Genomic DNA, 18,346 nt, shown 5'->3' on the forward strand with positions numbered 1-18,346 from the left:
ATTTTGAGATCCTCTCTAGCCATTGAAATTTTACTCGCGTCAAAGTCACTCAAATCCCTAAACCTACCCATTTCTCTTTCTTGTAGCACATGCACTTTGATGATAAAAATATGATAAACCCCATCAACAATCATGTACCACAATGAGACAATGATGAGCTTTATTAATGCCATCTGGGAGTGTTCATAATATCTGAGTACAAGTATGAAAACCCTCCATCACTGAGCATAAATTTATGGAAAAGGAAAACACACATCGCTATTTAAATATAGACTATACATGTTAGTAAACATTATTTGGTAGTCAACACTAACAATCACCTATGAACAAAAAAAAAACAAGGCCTCAAATGATTTCTCTCAAACATTTATGAACACTGATGAGTTTCTTGATGATTTTTTCTTTTAGCATAAATGCAGAACTCATACATAATTTTTGAGACCTTTGTATAGGAAACCAAAAGATAATGTATTGCTTATCTAGGCAAAAAGTTAATTTTTTTTGGCGTCCAGAAAATGGGCCGTTTCATAAACCTCCCGACTGTTAAGTCACATCTAACAGGAACGGCTTGTCACCTAGCAACCCAAGTGGAGATTGAGCTCATTTGGTCAGCTGGTTTTACCGCTACAAGCCCTGTACAATGGCTGCTAGAAAAGATAAGTGCTTTGTCTGGACAGCAGCAGCTTATGTTGATTGAAAGTGACAAGAGGCCCTAAAACAGCTCCTTCTGAAAGAAGCTCAAAATAGGTAGAACTAACCAGACTAAAATCTCATTATCCAAGAATGATTTTGTGCAAAAAATGTAATGAATATGTTTTCCATAATCCATAATCCATAATCCTATCCTAACCTGTTCAATGACATCTTTCTTAAGGCCATTTTTAAGAAAAATGTCCTAATGTTTTTATTGTTTTTCTTGAGTTTGTTATTCCTGCTATTAATCAACTAATGCATAGTTAAGAATTTCATTATGCTCTTTTACGCGGGAATGACAAAAATCTACAAACACATGCGTATGTATAAACATATGAGACGGCTTGTAAGCTCACCTTGGGTGTAAAAGATAAAGTTGAGAAGTGTTGGTCCCTGGGTTTTTGCTGACAAGAAAAAAAGAAGGAAGATTTCATATTATTTAAACACTCCGTTTTATATTTTTCATTATTTTTCTTTTTCAATCAGTTTGGCACAATTGGATAACACACACACAAATTTATATAATAAAATCAAATATTTAATACAGACTGCTGAAAGAACTCTTCTTCGTAAACATTTCAAACACAGATACTTGGAATGCAAAAAAGTGAATTAGCATTTAGAAAATGTGAAGGATTCTAGAGTGAAACAAAGACATGAAGATTTTTGACAGCAACAGAAAGTGTAGGTGTGCTTTAAGTGCTGGAGATGAAGTATCAACCATTTAGCCTGAGTTATTTGTAGCACTCCTCTCATTGCCTCTTGACATAAGGCTAATTACATTGTCCTGTTACTCTGACCCTTAAGCAATGATTTACTATTGCTCAGAGCTTTATGCACTGATTTACCCTTCACAACATGTGTATAAACAAACTGAAAGCTATGCTGAATTATTACCCTCTGGTTGAATATCTAGAATCATGCCAGGGTACAGTCAGAGCTCTGGACTACAACAGGAATGTAGAAAATGTAGAAAATGTGAAGGATTCTAGAGTGAATCCTTCACTTTAAAACACTTAGATGTTGCAGACATAAACCTCTAAGAGAGAAAGAGAATGCTGTGAAACAATCACAGCACTGGGGCAGAATTTCCTAGCCATAAGAGAGAAGGTGTGGAATTGATCTCTTTCCCTTTCGGCCATTCTTTTAGAGATAATCAGAAACAACAAGGAGATTTAGTGTTAATCCACCTACACACACCTTCCAAAAAGTCTCATCAGTTGAGAGGATACTTTCCCAGAAGTCTTGGGAATTATCAATTCTTCTTCTTGGCGAGAGGTGGGTTTTACCCTAAAAATCTGCCACAAATACCATATTCATTATTGACCAATCAGGAACATAGAGCTTAACTGAGGCTTAACTACTTTTTTAGATTTTTTTTCCCAACATTCCTTTGTGATGTAGGAGATTTCACAACTTTTCTAGTGTTGTTTGTTTGTGGATAATGGCTCTTACTATGATTTGCTGGAGTCCCAAAGCCTTAGTAATAATAATAAATGCAAATTAGTTAGTTTATCAACCATTTTAAATTTCTTGAGATCAGAAAATGATGTGGTATATCTTGAAATCTTTGAAATCTTGTAGCCTACTTCATGGTGTCATTCAGGGGCTATTTACATAGTAAATTTCTAACTACATGTATGTAAATTTGGGAGTGATGAGGCCTTGGATTGGCAAATGAAATTGAACTAAAAATTGTTGTGAATCAAAGTTAAATCTTGTTGTAGCAAGAGAAGCAGTGACTTTGTTCCAATATAGCAAAGGAGGTTTCTATATCTTTCTAGTTTAAGAAATTAAATTGTAATTTTCCTGATGATAAGAAGTAGTAAAGTCATAAAAATCCAAAACAGTAAGGGGCAAATACTGTTTTGCAGTACTGTATTTCTGGGTTTTGAAAATATAAGTACTGACATTTTTATAGTCAATAGGTGTCCATATGATACAAAGGCACCTGTAACAATCTTCAGTCATTGGATGTCCAATAACTGAAGATTTATTACAATAACTAAAAAAAAATCAGGAAAGGCAGACTCCGATTGCTTTTTGAAAACGATGCAATTGCTGCAGCATAAAGGCGTCTCAGTGAATGACGCATTTCTGCAGTTGACAGAGGCAGTCAATTTTGTAAGCTAAAATATGAGAAATGGAAAACAACCTAGCTCAGGGAATCAGTGGTACAAAGCCACAGAAGTTATCAAAAATAAGAGCCAGAGGAGATAATATTCACTGACTAGGTCCTTGTTTGATTTGCAAAGGGGTTCTGTGCAGCTGTAACTAGAAAATTCACTTTACTTTTGCCATGTGTGCATGCACTGGTGTTTATATAACTGTTCTCTGAAATTTATCAAACTAAGTGCCCTCATTTTTTTCAGCTGAGTTCAAAAACTGTAGAGTGCCCACCAGAGCTTTAGGGGAGACAAAGACAAACACTGGAACTTACAGATGGTGATCATAAATTATAAATTCCTTTACACAGGCAGTGTAAAGGATCTGACAGTGCAAACACTCCCTACATTCAGTCACATTTTCTGTCACAACAGATTATACCTTCAGTGAGAGGAAGGCCATGAGGGAATTGGGTACGGTGGTTGATGTTTGAGCATAAAAGAAATCTACCACAAGGTTATGACCCCCCATCTTGTAATATTAGATCTCATCGATGATGAACTTATTGCTTCCCAGATGAACATAGGTTTCAAGCTCACTTTCCTACTGCTATTTTGCAGTTTTGGCATCTAGGTCGAATGCTTTCCTTTAGCAGGTAATACACACATACTGTACATGGTAGTCAACAGGATATTGACAACTAACCACAAGAGTTTCTAATATTCTGTCGCTAGTATAGGTGCCTAAGTGAATTAAGAGGTAGCAATAACATTTGTCAATTTTTTATTGTGTTTACAAGCAATTTAACAGTTGAACCTAATACTGTATTCTGTGTATTTTATCTGCAGCAAACTAAGCAAACAGCCATAGTCCAGTGAGTCCTGGACACTGCAGATAAAATGCACCATGGGAGTTGCAGTAGTGGAGAAGCCTTAAAGTGTCACTGACACGATAAAACTACTCACATGACTTAAGAAAAACAAACTACTGTGCTTTCATACTGTGTACACAAAAGCTTTTAATAATAAATATTTCTCACAGAATACTATAAATGCAGAGTATCACTGTTTTTTTGTCTTTAGTAACTGGGTCTAACGGCAGCGCCACCTTGTGACATAATCAGGGTAAGCAAACCACAAACAACTAAATATACACAGAAGTGTAAGAAACTGAAATATGATTAAACTTTAACTGGGGTTGAATTATGATAAGAGGAAAACATATAGTCATGGTTAGTCAGTATGATTAAGTGTAGAATAAAACTCAAGGAAATTAATTAAGTCATTGTACTCTTTTCTCAGCTGACTGAAAAAATGTGAGTGCACCATCACTTCCCTTCTCTGGTTACCTGAAGGAATCTGACGGCTTTAGAGAACAAGCAACAGAACAAGAAAATGAGATGGGGGGGGGGAACAAAAATAACAATCACAAATGTAAGGGAATAAAGAATGAGATGTTGATATTCACACCATTGCAGCGGCTGGAAATGGAAAGAACAGTGACATGCTTGCATCTACAACCAGAGAATAGACCTCCTTTGGCTTCTCATCAGCATTCAAATCTGTCACAGCAGATCCTTCGGGTTGCATTGTTTACATGTATGCTGTGTGTCTGATGGGTGCCAAAAACTCTGCAAAGCATTGTCCAGCTTTTATCCCATGTTCATGTCCTTGCATGTACATCATACAGAAAAAAGACAAACCATACCTAATGCTTTATTTTATTTTTCTGAAATTTCAGAGACTGCATATGGAAGAATAAACTGAGATTATGTGTTTTTGACTATATATCTTTCATTTGATATCATTAACTGAAATATCCAGTTAAATCTAAATTGTACCAGTAACATTTTGGAAATGCCGCAAAAGTCAAAGCTCTCTGAAGGATCGAGTTATCTCTGTTAATCTGATCAATCACATAAGCATGTACAGGAGAGCATAACTTAAAATATTTATAAGAGTTCTAAGTTTTCAAAATATACAAATATCAAATATTCTGATCTCTGAAAACATGAACAAACTAACAGTGACCTAATTAAATATATGAGTTGACATGATGAAGCTATCGCGGTAGCAATGTGTATTTTCTCAACTGCACTTTTTGTTGCTATTTATCCTAATTACAGAACAGTCACAGAGTGTCCACCTTAATTGCCCTGGCTGTCCCTCATGAGGCACTTTTCTACCCCTGTCTGGCATGACTTATTTTTACAACCAACACTTTGGCTCCCACTGTTCCCAGCCCTGGCTTTAAATCCAGATAGGCAAGTAAATCTGCAGCTTTAATTAAAATAGGTTCCTTTTTAACACTTTCGATCTTTTCATCGCCTTGTCCCTGATGAGATATCAGTGCCAGGAACTTCCTTTTGCCGACCTGATTTAAAGGGAACTCGCCCCCAGGATAACGGACGTGCTTAATGTTACTTCATTATGAGGTAGCAAGAAATAAGCGTCATCTCTTCTACTTTCTGAGTGACAAAAGGAATAAAAGGTCATGGGTGGAAGTTACAATGATAAAAATACACTGTATAAACCTCAAAGGTGCCATAAACGTACGTGAGCAAAAAAGAATAAAAAAGAAGCAGAATAACAGTTTTGTGTCCAGCGACAAATAAAAACCTTCTTGTCTTTCAAGGTCAGTCGTACTCGAGAAAAAAACCAATTTGTAAAGCCAAATCAATGAGGACTATCCAGGCTATTTTCCTCCAATATTGTTCAGGGACCAGCTTTGGTACCATTGATTAGTTGATTTATAACTTACATCTCCAAAGGCTTACAGTGAATGGACAGTTGCTGATTAAAGGAGAAGAGAAGCCAAAAAGGAAGATAAAATATTTAAAAAGTTAAAAAAAAAAGAAAAGTACTGCCCTGTTGTGCCATTCTGCTGTCCAAAGAAAGAGTTACAGATCTGCTCTGGGTGTGAAACATCCCGTGATTTTAAATTAGCAAATTCACTTAAATCTAAAAAAAAAAAAAAGTTTAGAATGATAATAATAATACTAGTTAAAGTAATTACTCTTTTTTCCACGTTTTTGCTAATATGACATGCTTGGTAAAACCAAGATCTAGTCGAAAAAGCAGGATAAAAAAGTTCAGAGGGTATGAGTACTTTTGTAATACTCTGTACTCATATATTCACTTTTATACAAGCCAAAAACATAATCATAATCCCATGTACTGTAATAGAAAATTAAAAAATGTGATCCTCACTGCTCTTTTCCTTTAGATTACATAAATATCGTTATCAGAAGATTGGTCAGCTGGTCTCACAAAGACATACCGTCACATTGTCATAAAACAGTAGGGACTAATGCTTGGAACTAATCTTTGTGTTACTTTCCTGACCCAGAATTTATCAAGATCAAGGCTGTCCTCTTTAACATCAAATACAGCCGCCTTGTCTTAACAAAAGCCAAATGGCAAGACCATCTGTGCTGAGTTCTATTAAATCCTTATTCCATAACAATCCACAACTTCACACCTATAGTTCAATCAATCCTTTCTTGTCTTTGTCGGGAAACAGTCACAAGTAGTGACAACCTGCTGTAGTAACATCTACAGACAAGAACTTATAACAGACAGTTATAATGAGCTGTTAGCAAGATCTGATTTGACAGATTCCCTTGACTCTGCATTTTTGTTCTCACCCAATAAGGTTTTTCATAAATATGTTACTTTTTCTCAGACATTTGCCTCTATGGCATGACTTTTAGGTTTTTTGGGGAACAAATATTTTCCTGCATTCTTTGGGAGCTTAGTGGTCCCTAGTTACATATCAATCATAAAATCGGACCCTGACGCCTTCCAGAACCAGATTTGGGTTTGTTGCCTCAGGGCAACATTGTGCTACAGGGGGTCTAAAACACCAAGGTTTTCTCAGTGATTATGAGAAATTAAATACAAATCAAACAAAAACTATATTCATAAAAAAAAAAACTTTCTGTTGACAAAAATAAATCAGACATGGTTCCAACTTACCAAATATAAAATAAACAAACTTTCATTAACGAATGGTACATTTAAGAAAACTACTAAAACGAGCATTTGTGTGTTTGTACGTGTATGTTTGGCAGAGTTAGAATCACTAAGGATGTTGCCATCAGTCTTTTTCCCTATTATGTGTAAAACATCAGGTAGGAATTGCTTGCTGATGTGAAAAAGAGTGTATGTCACATTTCTGGTACTTGATTATTGACATACATGTGAATCACCATCTGTTTATCTGATTATCCATGGGTTGTAGCGACCAGATTCACATCAGTGACTGGAGTTAGGACTGCAGGTTCTTTTTTAAAGAGTTTGTAATTTTGATTCCTTTGTAGAATTTGAGCCAAGCAAAGGACAACATGTCCACCAGCTCCCATGTCTGGTAGATTTGGTGGTGGCACGACTCGCCCTGTGTAAGTTTTAAAGTTGTAAGGAACACAATCTGCACCAGCCATATGAAGTACCCTGCAGCCCCATATTTTTGGTTTTGGCAGATATTGCTTCAGTCTTTGCCTGCCTTGGAATAGGGCCATTTATTCATTAATGACCAGCTTATTGCCCTTTTGGACTGAAGTTAGTTTTGAGGATAAACAAACAATGAAATAATGGTGGTACAGTGGATCCTCATGTTTTCATCGAGAATGTCCCCAACTTATGAACCATGCACTTTTTGTCCATGAAATGAGCTTGCATCCATCTCCTGTTGCTGTTAGTCAATAATACAGTTAAAAAATTGACTGTGATAATTATTTTGTAATCAACTGCATATCAACGCACTAGAATAATATTGTCTGAACAAAAGGACCCCTACTGCGCAATGTTGCCCTGAGGCAACAAAGAACAAAACACAGTTTTAGCATATAAATTATATTAAAAAATGTATTTAAATGACCTACAATGCTTCTTTACATACTCACAGACATGAAAATATTTTTAGTTAGAGTTACCCAAAATTTAGCCATGAAGAAAAGTGATCTGTAACTTACAAGTAGGAGGCAAGGTGTACCCTGCATCTCTGCTCAATAAAAAGCAGGTGACCTTCCAAGTAAAAGGTCACCTGGACCTCAATACCTCTTTTATTTGGACAAAATTATGTCTGGTGGCACTTTAAATCACGCCCCCCAAAAAATAAAATAAAGGAGCAACATGAGGTATAGATATGTGGTTTGTTGCCTGCGGGCAACGCCATGCCTCTCAGACATTTGTTAAAGACATTTTTAACTTATGACAGTATTTAGTATGAGTAGAGTTTGAAGGGGGGGAAAAAAGCCTAAACAACAAGATAAACAGGGTAAAAAAAAACAAACTGACAAAAGTGAGGTATGGTAATACTTACCGCAGAAGTACATTTTGTCACAAGCTATTTTTCTAGACCTCAAAAAAATATTTGTTGCAACCTTTGTTTGCAGGTCAAGGTCAATAAGGCTTTCTTATTCTCTCATTCTGTCTGACTTCTCCACTTATCACTTTTGTTTGGGAAAGGTGAGGGTCATGCATCCTATGAACAAGCCATTACAATAGCAATCACAATTATCCTCTCAACTACTTAGTCATACTAACATTATTAGAATCTCTAGAACTCTACAAGTCACAAAAAAGCAAAAAGGAAGCACAAAAAGATCACCAAAACCCTAGAAAAACCCTGGATGACAACTTCAATACCATGGACATCGACTTTCCTTTGAGTACCAGTCAAGGAGCAGAACATGAGCCAACAGCAAAATGTATTTCTTTAACCTTTGCCCACTCACATGTTATAAATATTCATAACAGGTGGGCAGGCAGATATGTCATCTTAGCAGGCAAGCAGCGTAGGCACCCACTGAAAGTTCATTAATATCAAAGATGGCTGTGGAAAAATATAAAATATGAATCTAATAGTACAGAAATTACAGCCCAGAGATGTGGTGTTTTGTTTTTCAGGCTATGAATTAGTTAGTAGATGTTTCCAGTACTTAAAAGAACTAGCAACCTTTGTAAAACACATTTTACTTTTTAGAGCTAATGCCCTAGACAGTGTAAAAAAAAAAAAAAGAAAAGAAAAACAAAAGATTTGTCAAGTGGAGATGTGATATGCTGCCAGCACAGTCCCAGCTTTTATAATCTATTTACATGCTATGCCATGCAGGTCACACTAGGCATCTGACAACAACTTGAATGACGAGAGTAATTTTTGCATCACTTCCTTGTTCCCCACCCTTGGACACATATCTTTCAAGAAGAAGGGCTCTGTGGTCAATAAAAGCTAGTTTGCATAATCAACAGCCAACTGAAAAAAAAGGTGGCCGCATTCTGACTGATGCCTCTCTGATTGTATTTGCTGTCTTTTAAACTGACCATCTGTCTTGATACAATGTGACCAGAGATGTTGAGGAAATCAGCTTTAGAGAGCAGCAGTAAGAAAGGCAGGCCTGCCAATCCATTAAACTGTCAGAATGACCTTCACTTACCCCCAGTATTGATGGCCCAATCATATGGAGAATATGAATAAGTACCTCTAGGGATTTCTTAAAATGAGGCATAATTCTTAGATATGTCTAAAGGAAGTAGAATAAATCAGGTTGTGACTTTATGACATCACCCAGAGAGCTGGAGAAGATGAATTTCAAGAACATGTTTTTTTCACACTTTCTCCAGCTGTATAAGATGTTGTGGTCAGAGTAGTGATTAAATAAACATTGATTTGACTGGACGTATTTAAACAACTTAGAGAAAAAATGTGATTATGCTAACAGGCAGTTTGTTCCCTTAGGAAATACAAGTTACTCTACAAAGATGAAATAGATCATCATTTTAAATCAATTCCATATATTGACCAGTTGTCACAGTAACACACAAATAAGAATAGAGAGGCTTACAAAATCAGTGTCACATCTTGCATCACTTGGTGATGCTACACTTTGACAAGAAATATTATTAACTGATTAAAGAGTATGATGCACTATCGATCAGTGATGAATTTTTTAAAAATTGATCAGTGATCTCCAAATCAAAAAGTGAAATGCTTTTTTTTTACCCCTGTTTATTAAACCTACAACAACTTTCACATTTATTAAATGCAGTACAGAAGGCTTTAATGCATAAATGAGGATAATCTTGTAAAGCTGTGGTTTGGATACATCTAAATAGTCTCCAAAACTGGATATGTTTTTCTTGTAAAGTGCATTTCGATGGATGATAATGGATGGTTGTTAACTGGAGCTACATAATATAAATGAACTCCATCGAAATCTTCTATGGTCAATGTTTGCTCAATCCAATTTCTAAAATAAATTTATGCAAACAAGATTTTATGTTGTAAATCTTGAGGAGAAAAAAAGTTGAATGGGTCAAAACAGCTGGTAAAACCCTGGTTGGTGCCAATGTGATTTTAAACAAGTAGGCTGTTTAATCGCAACACTAAAGTTGTCTGAATCTGTCAAAGCAACTGAACCATTGCTACATTAGCCACAATCCTAAATAAACACATTTGTTTATTTCTGTACTATTCAATAACAAAGAATGAGCAACAGAGATATGAAGCACAAAAATATTCATATTTTTAAAACTGAAAAGAAAGAAGTGAAGGCAAAACAACAGCTTCTCAATCATCCAATAAACATACAGGCAGCAATTTCCATTACTGTTTCTTGACTTCTTAAAGAACCCTGTTTACAAACTCAAACATTAGTTGCTTTGATTTTACTGAATTATTGTTTATGGATGAACGATGACTCACACTTCTGTGTTCTACTGTAGCTTAACAAAGCAAAGCCATTGGCTTTCTTGGAGCAGCTTGAGTCAAAGCTTTTTGATTTGTCCCCCTCACAAAGAAGAACTGTGTGTGAATAATAAAAGGAGCTTTTAAATCTCCATAATAAAAGAAAAACATTAAGTCACCAAAACAACTGACTTACAAAAGGTGTCCGTGTGAATAGAGAGAAGCAGATCAAATGAAATTTATGAAAGCCTTTCTGGGCAGCATGGCATATGTGTAGTCAAATTAAAAAATTGGTTTTCATTACACCAATGAATTAACAGTTTCTATACAAGATGAATAGAATATAAATATAGTCCAGAGATTACATGTAGAATAGTTGTTCACTTATGAAGTGTGAATGCATTTTTTAAGACTAGCTCCAGGAAAATTGCTAATATAATAAATTCTAATTCATTTTACATGTCTTTGGCGTATGGGCGGGTGTGTGGTTTTGGAACTTAAATATCTTTTTATTTCTTTTTTTTTTTTGCATTTGGCATTTTGAAGATGATGTAGTTCTTTTGCCATCTTCAAACCATGGCCTTCCACCTGCACTGGAGCAGTTCATGAGTCTGCAAACTTGTTTGACAACCAAAATAATGTGAACTGCTCACCTCATGCTGGGGGTTAGTCTTTGCCTAGGGCTGAGGATATCAAGTATTTAGGTGTCTTTTTCACAACTGTAGGTAGGATGAAGTGGAAGATGGCTAGATTTACTGTCTGTCTATGTTCCAACCCTCACGAATGGGTTTCGTTTCGACATTACAGAGGTGTAAGCCAAGGTGGTTTTGTCATCTGATGGGGATTTTTCCCAGGTGCCTCCCTAGGTTGATTTTTTCTGTACCAATGAGAGAAAACCGGGGGGCAGACCGATAACTCACAGGAGAGACTATATATACTTTCTGTCCTGGGAACACCTTGGGAACCCCAAGGATGAGTGTGTGTGTGTAGAGAGTGATGTTTGTTGCGTGTTTTTCTGTCCATGAACTGTTACCTCCATGTAGTTGATATCAGCTACGATGAAGACAATGATGAATGGATGCAAGGATAGATCAATATGTTAAGAATAGCCCCAGAAGTACACCTACAAAGTTGGAAAAATATTTCTAAGACATATTCTATTTGTTATTATGGTTCATTTTACACTGTAATATTTTTGGAAGATATATTTTCAGACTATGTGCACATTAACATTTCATGTTGCTGATTAACCTCATTTCATGAGGTATAAGATATTTTTATTCCAACTTTATGTGCAACACCATACATTAAATGTAAGTTTCATGTCTTTAATCTGCATAAATGTGTTTTATTGATTTAAGCTAGATGATTATTGTTGAAGAACTTCATTGAGATATCTGATGTTTAACCATCTAGAGATCTTTAAAGAAATGAAACCAGAACTACTATGAAATACATTCCCATACCTTAAGCAAAATATTTTATGGTCTTTATGGAAGGAATTTTATTTTCATTTATCTGAAACTACCACTATGTTAAACTGTGACTTATCAGCTGGAAAATGTAAAAAAGAAACATAGCTCATTGTTAATTTGTTAAATTAGTTATGCATTCTTCTGCTGTGTGCTGGGAACATTTAATTATTTAAAATTTTTTTACTGCAGTACAAGATTTATGTTTTTAAAATAAGATTTTATTGAACACGTCGAAAGTAGCAACAACATTGGACTCTCTTAAAGCTTTTATGACCTTCAATGATTCACAGTATACTTAAAAATTCCCATATACCACCCACATGTGTGGGGCAAACCATTCAACCAAATGACAAGTGAAAAACTTCAGTACAACACGGTCGCAGGTCACACATGAATCCTCTGAGAGCAATAAAAGCTTAATGAGTGTTTTTTTCTGTCTTTTTATTTCAGAAATTAGGCAAGCTGCCAAACCAACAGAGGAAAAAGGATCTATATAGATTTCATTAGCCCCATATGATGACAGACGTAAGACCAAATGATTAATGACCAGCCAAAGAAGCCGGAAGATTATTGATGTGACCTTTAGAAATGCCTCTGCTCAGAAGTGGACAAAACGACTTGACTTCTGTTGAAATTATCCAATCAGATATGTCCATGATTTCCTCTAAAGTCTTCATGTTTGCTATGTCCCTCTGTCTTAATGCTTTTCAGGAAACCCATTACACAGTAATGTGCTTCCTCTTTCCAATGAATATAAAGAATATGCATTAAAATCCCTATGTGCACTCAGATATCTCATGCAGGGAAATGCATAATTCAGACTGTATAACAGAATTCTGTCTGTATTCAGATGTACTTATGTATATAAGAGACTTTTAATGAAATCACAGATGAACAGTCATCTGCCAATGGGATTTTATGGGTGCAAGCCTTCTGGGGAAAACGTGAAAGTCAATAACAGTAGACTGTGTCATCTTAGATGATGAGGTTTTAATGACGGGAAGCCATCAAGTCACCTTTCCACAAACCCCAGAGATAAAGGACCACCAGCAGTGAGCAAGGACAATGAAGGAATTAATTCAACATTTAGAAAGTGTGTGAGTGCGTGTGAGTGCGTGTGGGCGTGTGTGTGAGTATTCATGAGTGAGTTCAGTGGATTCAGAGGAATGTGGACAAGGTTCTGATCACAAGAAAGGAAAGAGACAAGGATGGAGAATGTGGAAGAAAAATATTATTTATGAACTGCTTGTCTTTGTGCATTTAACATTTAAAGTGAACTCTGAGGTAAAAAATGAACATGAAAATTATTGCAATTTTAACAGAAAGAGGTGCCACGTATGAAAGAAAGAAAAAAGCAAAAGGGCAAAAAATTATGGAAGATGGACAGAAAAACACCAGAAATCAGAGGACAGATGGTAGACCGAGGGCCCAAAACGCCAGAAAAGATGACTAAACAGCAAAATGCATAAATGAAGGAGGCATGAATGTGAAGGCATTAATTAAAACCAATGCATTTTAATGCTTTGAACAAATGCAGATATTTGCATCTGGGAATATTTTTGTATATCACTGACTGTCCATTATTAATCAGGAGATCCCACTGTCCAATCTATTTACAAGATGGGTACATGCTGCGCTGTCACATTCATTTTTAATATTGCAATCTCAAACTTACACATATAAATTGTGTTAGCTGAATGATCACAAAATATGAGTAGATAAAGCAGGTTAAGAATTTTAAATTATTTGGTACAGCTATGGATAACAGACTTTCTATAAAATTCTGCATAGTTTACACCATATAAAAGTCAAGACAACTCCCTTTTTTGAAGAAATTGAAAACTTTTAATGCCAGAAAACACATGTAAACAAGTCATTTATTGAAAGTTTAATATTAGATATAGCTACAGTAACCTTTTCAGTTGAAATGTTTGATTTTCAAATCAAATAAGTGGCCAATCTTGATAGAAAGATTAGCTTACACTTGTTCTTACCCCAGAAATTATATAATTGTTCTATTCAGACAAAAGCCACTTCAGTCTAAAACGAATGTCCTAAACTGATTGTTCAGTTCTTTGATCTGGCAGAAAACTTCACGGTACTATTATCATGGAAAAACTGACGTTTTACAAGAACATTTGTCAAGCAAGGATATACTGAAATTATTGTTTCAGCAAACCTACTGAGAATACAGTATTTCAATATAAATGTTACTTCTTTTCAATATAAAAGGCTGTGTATGTGTGTGTAAATGTGTATGTTTTGGATTACGCATTGAATTTTTTCTAGGTAGTTTGTGCATATCAGGTTTTATTTTTATTCTTGCTAGATCTTGTAAAAATGAATGTCATTAACACTAGAGCATCTTATACTATGTTAATTATTTTTAAAAGATCAAGTTCTTTTTTGTTTTGTTTTTTTTGGGGGGGGGGGGGGAATTAACAACGGCTCAAAAATATTGGTATTGAAAACATTTCTTCCACTCTGCTCCCAACAGTTCTCATCCTGTGTCTGAGACGAAGCAGAGTTAATTAACGCCAGAGTAAATGTCAAGGTTCAACAGAAAAGGTCTTGCTCATACGGATTATAAGAGAGGCACGTAATGTGTACAGTTCTCACTTGCCTCTGAATATAATATAGTTGGAGAAAGAGGACAGTTGAAAGATGTTGCGTTTGAAAAACTCAGTCTGTTTGTTCTGAGAGCAGATCACAAAAGGGTGTCTCTCCATATTGAATTTAAGAAGGACTCGGGTAGACAAGCCCCTAGTGTTAATCACACAATGCGTACATGTTTTTATACTTAAAAATAAAATGATTGGTAACAAGTAAAAAAGTGGGAGGAATCCATGGTCCAGACTAAAACCTCTCATGGTGAAGATTGTTTCATCAATATTATTTAAGATGGCTTGTTGATGAAACTACTTTGTCAATCATAAATAATGTTTCAGGTACAAAATTGCACTTTAGTGCTTTCCAGCTACCATCTTTCTCTATCTAACACATGTGCGATGGCTATTTTGAGTTGAGCTGGGCCTTCAACTACAGTAACCACATTATCTTTCTCTGTTATCCCACTGGACTGAATTGTTGATAACTTGGTCAGCACTAGTGTTGGTCTCCATAATATATGCAAATGATATGTGGCTCTGAAGCTGTAAGCCCAACATATGCACCTGCGGACACCAAACTGGTAAAGAAATTAAACTGAAAAACAGTGAAAGCAAAACAAAAGAAAAAAAGTCAACATGAACCTTGGTTAAGTTATTTATCAATTTATTTTAGTTTCACTTTCAATACATAGTTTTATTTCAGCATCAATTTTAATATTTCAAGTCACAATTATAAATGCCAATTTTTCTTTTCATTTTTATTTTGAGCTGTCATTCCTTTACCCTGTTCAATGTAAAGACATATGTGCAATGCAATCAAACCTCTCAGATTCCATGAAGAAATTTATAATGTTTGTTACCAAGAGTTATAGTGATTTATTGAGAGGTTGTAAACTTTACTTGAGGTGTATTTTTATTAAGCCATTCCCGTGTCAGTTTCCCAGGGGGCAATGTCTTTATTGATGAGTGATACGGGAGAGATATGTTTTACCCTTCAATATAATGGAAGGCCTATGGGGACATAGCATTGTGTTTTCCTGCCACGAACACACGCCATCATATTTCTGATGCTGTAAAATGAGTGCAGGTCCCAGCTGTGTTGCATAAAGATCTCTGTCTCACCATTCATCTTTTCTCTTCCTTTTATTTAACATAAAAAAATGCATCAAAAGACTTGAGCTACAAAAAAAAAAAAAACCCTAAGTGCTTGGTGAGGTTTTAAGAGCATATGCTGAAGTAGTAAGGACTTCAAATTTTCTAAATAGCTTTAAGAGATACACAAACCTTTGAAGGAGCCAAGATGGACTCAGCCATGCTGGTTAATGTAATGCTCCAAGTGGTTCTTAATCAAAAGAAACTGTCAATGTTTTGATCTACTCCCGCAATTTTTAGGCCAGAGAATCAAAACCCTATTGTAACGTTTTCTCCTTTGACAAAATGGGCCATTTTGATTACGTAAATTTATATATATCTATATACTGTATAGATATATATAAAACTCAAACTGTACCCAAAATTGTTCCCCACCTGAAATTTTGGCATTTTAATGGAATTAAATGTGGATGAGGCCAAACAGCTCTAAAGATATTATTCAGATGGAATATTTTTTTTAGAATGTCTTGGTTACCTGTGAAGAAAATCTCATTGTGTCTGCATCAAATAATCAGGTGTGTGAATTACAGTCTGTCAAAATGACATATGCCCCACAGAGTTTACCATTTTAAAAATTGCTTGAAAAGACAGAAAATATTCCGTTAACACTAGGCCTGGTTCCACCACTCCCATCCCAGCCTGGAGTGCATCTCTGTGGCCATCTCAGGCCCCTCGGGGCTAGATGTTTGGATGGTTGAATTTTTCCAAATTTGGCACGCAGACCCACGAGTAAATGAGAAAGTTCATTATGTCAGAACTCGGGAAATGTGTCTCCATCTCCCGTTTTACTCAGAGACTCTTTTTCAGAAAAAAGAAAACACTTCAAGCAACTATTAGAAACATTTTCGCGATACTAAGGATGTTTTTAACTAGCCAACCATATTCAATGTGACGCTTCAAAATTTGCATAAAAAGACCTCAGTGAAAACACAACTACTGTTCAGAATATGTAAACACATGTTTGCAGTTCATTTGGGTTGTGGGTAAGAAGAAGAGAACAGGGCTTCAAAGATAACAGTAAGGCTGGAAGATGTACAGCACAGTAGCTCTGTTTTACCCCTGAGAGCTTTCAATGCCGCCTGTCATCATGTTTATACTGTACATTTGGAAATGCTGGAAGGCATCTCAGAGTAATGATGTGGATTCTCTATGAAAAAATAAGAGTGAATTTGTAATAATGCCAGCCTTGTTTACTGTGTAACTTACAAATACAAGATGTAAAAGACAGCTGAAGATGTCTGCTTGGTAATAATTTTATCTATGTTTTAAAATATAAAGTTACTATTTTCCTCAACACATCCCAACATCCACCTGACTGCTGTTGTTTTAAAGTATTATTTCATTATAGTTCTAAAAGAGAAATTATAATTGGGTAAGTTTGTCAAAAGCTTTACAAATATGGTAGAGATCAGAAGATTACTTGCAAAGTTCTTATTTTATTAAAGCAGACATTAGTTTGAAAGAAGCACAAGGCATTTGACCTCTAAACTTATGGCTTTAAGAAATAGAAATTCATTTTTCCAGAGAGAGTCTATTGTATATTTAATATGCTTCAATTCAACAGAGTTATTTCAAGAAGAGGGTTTGAAAAAGGTTAAAATTTTCTAAAGGACTCACTTTCAAACTATCAATGACCAAAAGGTTTCAGGATGTTTTTCCATACAGTACATTGTTGCTTTTAACAACAATGTGGCAACATTGTTAAAGGCAACATTGTTCAATAAATTGAAGTACAAGTGAGTAAGTAAGTGAGAATGATTATTATAATATTGAGATATTAAATGACTCCTGGCTCTACTTTACTATTTCCACATTTTAAAATAAATTGATAGCTTGTATTTTTCAGTGTATCCTGATAAATACACTGAGATCTATTACTGTCAGATGTTGCATATCAACATAACTTGGAGCATATTAAAGCAAAACTAAAGGCAACATTTTAGGCATAATTTTCTCCTAGCTGCATCACAAAGTAATGTATAGCTAAATCTGACAGAAGCTTTAAAAATTAATTTGAAGAAAATTCACTTTACAGAGACTGTCTGTTGTACTATCATTCAATAACAAGTGTCACTGTTGACAAAAAACAAAATGACTAAAGCAATAGTCCATTCATTGCTTGTACCTACTATTAGAAAGCCTCGATGAAGACAGTGAACGTGGGGTCGATGAAGCTAATAAATGGCTTGTCTTGCTCTTGTAAAAGGTCAGAGCTTTCATTATTTACGACACCGGATCTTTGTCATGGCTCAGTGACACTGACCTTGTGCAGGTCTCACATCCTTCCATCTTTCTATGCCCATGAGTGCATGACTTTTCATTTTGTCTACACGTTTGATTACTGAAGGTTAACAATACACAAGAAAACATGTTTTTTCTACTCCTTAACGCATATAAACACAGTTTTGCACACAAATCTGCACAACTCTCATGAGTTGGCATTGGTTCAGATAAACAGCCCTAGAAAAGCATATGTCTGGGATTGCAGCTCTTGCAGCTGTATTTTTCTATGGCAGACCAATGCTTTGTAATTGAATTTCTGTAACAAAGAAAACTAATTGTTTACCTAAAATCAAACGGTTGTGTTTTTACACTACTCCTATTGCTGGCGTATGATCAAAGGAC

At 35.5% G+C, this 18,346-nt stretch overlaps 1 protein-coding gene across 6 annotated transcripts in view; it reads right to left on the reverse strand.

Annotated features, from left to right (window-relative positions):
- The window catches only part of tnr (tenascin R), a 177,460-nt gene that overhangs the window by 124,642 nt on the left and 34,472 nt on the right, over positions 1-18,346 (reverse strand). For 3 of the 6 annotated variants that reach the window (XM_023335632.1, XM_023335637.1, XM_023335631.1), the window contains exon 2: positions 1,050-1,097. The exons of the other annotated variants lie outside the window; for them this stretch is intronic. The gene's annotated coding sequence lies outside the window, so the exon portion shown is untranslated. The remainder of the gene's footprint in view (positions 1-1,049; positions 1,098-18,346) is intronic. 6 annotated transcript variants of the gene reach the window in all.

The sequence above is a fragment of the Xiphophorus maculatus genome, chromosome 6 (assembly GCF_002775205.1).
Source record: "Xiphophorus maculatus strain JP 163 A chromosome 6, X_maculatus-5.0-male, whole genome shotgun sequence".
NCBI lineage: Eukaryota > Metazoa > Chordata > Actinopteri > Cyprinodontiformes > Poeciliidae > Xiphophorus > Xiphophorus maculatus.